This window comes from Marmota marmota, unplaced genomic scaffold, assembly GCF_001458135.2.
Source record: "Marmota marmota marmota unplaced genomic scaffold, marMar, whole genome shotgun sequence".
Taxonomy (NCBI): domain Eukaryota; kingdom Metazoa; phylum Chordata; class Mammalia; order Rodentia; family Sciuridae; genus Marmota; species Marmota marmota.
The window spans coordinates 3,388,089-3,392,990 of record NW_026000021.1 but is presented as its reverse complement, the minus strand read 5'-3'; the positions used below and the strand labels follow the sequence as shown (position 1 = coordinate 3,392,990).

The 4,902-nt window shown below is 38.3% G+C and overlaps 1 pseudogene; it reads left to right on the top strand.

Moving 5' to 3' along the window:
- Positions 1-3,153: 3,153 nt before the first annotated feature.
- LOC107155713 lies at positions 3,154-4,279 on the top strand (annotated as a pseudogene).
- The last annotated feature ends 623 nt before the right edge of the window (positions 4,280-4,902 follow it).

The following is a 4,902-nucleotide window of genomic DNA, read 5'->3' as shown; positions in this document are numbered from 1 at the left end:
TCACAGGTAAACCTATTACTGTTTTAGTCACCTTTTTTGCTGCTGTGACTAAAAGATCTGACCAGAACAATTTTAGGAGGATAAGTTTATTTGAGCACTCATGGTTTTGGATATCTCAATCCACAGCCAGCCAGCTCCCTTCCTCAGGGGTCAAGGTGAGGCTGAACATCATGGCAGAAGAATGTGGTAGAGGGAAGTGGCTCACATAATGATCAGAAAGCAGAGACTCCACTTGCCAAATAAAGCCGTGACCCCAATGCCCCACCTCCTTTAGCCACACCTACCTGCCTTGAGTTACCACTGAATTAATCCCATCAAGTGATTAATTCACTGATTGGGTTAAGGTTCTCCCAACCCAATCACTCCCCCTCTGAACCCTCTGGCATTGTTTCACGTAGAGTTGGAGGACATCTCACATCCAAAATAACAATCACATAGTGAAGTAAACCAACACAAAATCTCGCCCATTCAGCACTTTCTTTTCATGATGGTCTTGCTGCCTTTGCCTGTTTTTTACACTAAGCTGCCAGGATTTTCACCCATGCAGGTGTTGATTTAGAAATCATCCAGAGATTAAATCCAGATTTGAGGTCTAGTCTTGTCTGTGGCTCTTTTCCCTCCAGAAAGTAACCTGTCAATTTCCAGCTTCTCTGCTAGCCCTGCCCTCCCTTTTTTTCTACTGCTTCTTAGTGTTAAGCTATAATTTTTTTTTCAGCTGAAGCTGTGAGGGTTGAATGATTCCATCAAAGAAAACAGCCACAAACTAAAAATTGTTAACTCTTAGAATCACAATGTTTCCAGGATAGACTTTCCTCTTAGTGCTGGATTGTAACTCCTTCTAAACCCTTCAAGTAGTTTCCATACTAGTTAATGAGTGTACATTCTCCAGGAACTATGAAACGTTCTTCAGATATAGACATAAATCAGTCAAAAACTCTGATCTCAAAAAACTTAGTCTTTCTACTTTTAATTTTTTTTTCACAATCTTGTATTATAAATTTATCCTGACTCCAGGTTTTGATAACAATACAAGACATTGCATGGGTGAAACTTCTTGCAGATTATAACTATAAAATCTGGACAAAGTTAGTTTATCCAGGCCTACTCCTGGATGGGGCACTTGGGGCCCAAAATTTGAATAGGATCTAAGGGCCACTATACTAAGACTGATAATTTGAAACACTTCAAAAATAGATAGATCATAGATTAAAGAAAGAGAGGGAGAGAGGAAGGAAAGAAGAAGGAGATATATTAAAGGTCCCTATTTGCTTCCCTGGGGTCTAAAGCTGCTTGAGATGAGAGTATCCAGGTAAATTATTTCTCCATGAGAACTTTACCTATAATAGATCAATATAGGGTTTACATTTGGCAGTTTCCATGAAAAAAGGTGAGACCATATTTCAAACGGAAGCAATATCTCTAAGTACTGAAAGGTGCTAAAATTATGCAAGGCAAAAATAAAAAGTATGTGTATCTCATCTTCACTATAGACTGCAAATACCAGGAGGCTCTAAAATAAAATCTCTGCTCCAGATGAACATCATATTTTAATACTTTGTTCTACTAGGGAAAAAAAAGTCATGATTTATAAAGTGTTGGTGAGTCTGATATTTGGAGACTGTGCAGAACAGACTTCATAAGAAAGTATTGCAAAAATTGGGGATCTAGGCAGACTTTGGGTTTGTTTTTATATTTGTTTGTCTTCACTTTTCTTTTATTTGCAGTGCCAGGAACCCAACTCAGGCCCTCCCACATTCTCAGCCAATGCTGTACTGTTGCAGAAACAGACACCAAAGAATTAGCAGGAAGCATATTTATTTGGCTGCAGCCAGGTTGATAGCAAAAACTTTTGCTGTAGTCAATCAATCCTCCTGAACTCTGAATTCAGGAAGTTTTAGAACTTTCTAACCAGTGTATAGGGGGAGGGACTCAGAGGCTCACAATCTACAGAAGTTCCCATGACGATAGGTTTTTCTTTCACTCTTCTGGTCAACTTAAGCCCTCAAAGACACTTTTTTTTTTTTTCCTGCAAGAATCAGTGCCTGAAAAAGGGAGAGTTTCTTCTCCCCTCTCTTCCCTTCCCCTGCCAGTTTTTACCTAGGAGCCCAATTAGTAACATCTTCTCTAATCTTTGAAATGTAAATATCCCTGTGAAGTTTGCCAACCTAAGGTCAGAGACTTGGTTAAAAGAATCTGTCTTCCTTATCACATTCTGCATTTGCAAGCACACTTTCCTCTTGAAAACTTTTACAAACTGTTATATATTGTTACAATACTAGATAGTCCATAAATGTTGTGAAAAACTAGTAAAGTGGTGTTCAGCACCTGGAGTGCTGATCTCTTCTAGGCTGGTGGCCACGTGAAATAGAGCAACAGGAAATAAGAAGCTTAATTACATTGAACTCTTTTGTAAAGATTCTTGGATGATGATCCTAAGATCAATTATAGTATGGATTTCTGGAAAAACTTAATTAAGAATTTCTATGGAAGAAGGGGTGCCTCTACAGTCCCACTGAGCCGTACCTACTCCCTGGCTTCTGTTATTTATTTATTATTTATTTATTTATTTATTTAGAATATTGGGGATTGAACCCAGGGGTGTTCAATCACTGGATCACATCTCCAGACCTTACATCTATCTATCTATCTATCTATAATTTTATATATATATAAGATATTTATATACACATAAAATATATTTTTATAATATATATATATTGTTTGTTTGTTTGTTTCTGAAACAACAACTTGCTAAATTGCTGAGGCTGTCTTTGAACTTGTTATCCTCCTGCCTCAGCCTCCTGAGCCACTTGGATTACAGGCATGTGCCTCTGCTCCTGACCCAGCTTCAGTTTTAATCAGGGACACTGGATCTGAAAGATTTACAATTTAATGTTATTGCAATCTCTTTCATAAAATTAAATTGGATTTATATTGAGGTCTCAAGATATGACAGTTCTTCCATTTTCACAAACCTCAGGAATTCAGCATAATCATTACTGAAATAAAAGTCAACCAATAAATACGAGAGTGACACAGGCCTACCAGTGCTGTGCTGTGAGAAAGGGAGGCCCATCTGCACACGGTGGAGTTAGGTTCTACCTACCATAGGCCACAGCTGTGTGGAGACCTCCTGGTGCAGCCACCACCACCATGTCCAAGCAGGAGCCAAAACTGTCAACCAAGGATTTGGGGGATAAGAAGAAAGGAAAATATATTAAGTCATTGGGCAGAATAGCAGTGATATTTGGTTCAAAATGAAAATGACAATCAATGTCACAGGAGAGCATGAGGCAGAAGCTCTAAACCTCAGTTCTTGTGTTCCCACAAAATAAAATTTAAAGTCAGACATAAAAAAGTCAAGTGACGGAATGTATTATGAGTGGAAGCAAAGTCAGGCTCAAGCAAAGAACCCAAGGGGGAGGGAGGAGGGAAGGGGGCGTAGAGGGAGAGAGGAGGGGGGAGGGGAAGGGAGAGAGACAGAGAGACCTTTAAGCAGAGAGGGACAAAGGAATAAGGCCGCTGAAAATTTATTACTGTTTGATGTTTATCAGCAAAACTGTGTTACACCTTCTAAAGTCTTTACCATTCAGATGTTTATCTCTTCCTTCATATTAACAGAGGAGTTTTGGTCCTTAGTTGGTCCTTTCTGAAACTGTCATGGCGACCATCCCATTTAGGGGCCTCCATCTGCAAGTCAGTGCTATGTTCATGCAGGTGCTGGGGTCAAGGACTGGGAAGACTTGATCTTAGTGTACTCGCATTGTTAAGGAAATGTCCCTTCTGAAATACGTGGAGAAACCTATGGGCTATAAATCCTAACTTTACAAGGACCTCAGTGACCCTGCCAGGAGTTAGTCCCATTGATCTTTCCTTCTAGACGGATTTTTTAAAATTAGCTGCCTTTGGTTCCATCCGTTTATGCTCAGGGTTAGTACACTTTTTGTTCTATAAGATATTTGATTGGTCATTGAAGGCAATTTCAAAGAAACCCATGCCTCTTCTACATTTTCAGTTTACATTTCACCACTCATAACTACTACCAAATAAAAACACATCTCAAGAAACTCAAAGAATCACACTGTCAAAGATAGAGAGTTCCATGAACTTACTCAGGTTTCTCTTTGATGCTCAGAGAATTACTGATAATTTTACTCCAAAAGAACTCAGAATGGAGGAACAAGATGTGGTAGAAGTTTATCAGGAATTGGGGGGGGGGGGTCTGACATTCAGCAATTTAGATATTCTTTTATTTTTTATTGTTGATGATACTATTTGAAATAAGACTCAATTTCACAAGGTCAGGCTTTTGCATAGCATATTTAGAAACCTCCAAAATCTCCAAAGAGACAAGTTCATCCATAGAACTTGCAAAAAGCAATTTCTACCTATGGTCAAGCAAAAAAAAAAAAATGAATTATGGTCTTGAATTAATGCAAAAGTGCTGTAGAGATCTCCAAAAATGCATTCAAGTGAAAAGAAGTACAAAAAAAGATATTCATTCTAATGTGGGTCATAAGGACACAGTACGCTTATATAGGAATGGTATTAGAAGAGCTAGAGATATCATGAAATAATGCTGGGTCGGTTCTTCCCTACTACTTATAAAATGGGTAAAAGTCTGCATAAATTAAACAGTTTGACCAGTTTATTCAGTAAGTAGGTTTATGCCAGCTGGAAGTAGATGCCAGTACTCTAAACTCTATGCTGTACACAGTGGTTGATCAGGCAGCAAAATAAGATGCAAGTAGAAAAGATATAAAATAGTAATTTCAATTTCTTCAGTGAAATCTCAGTACATCTCTTATCTATAAGCATGATGTGATTTTTCCTTCTTAGCTCCTACAATATTATGTCTGAGGTATTCTGGTAAATTGTATCAAATGCTATCTTGTATTGCTA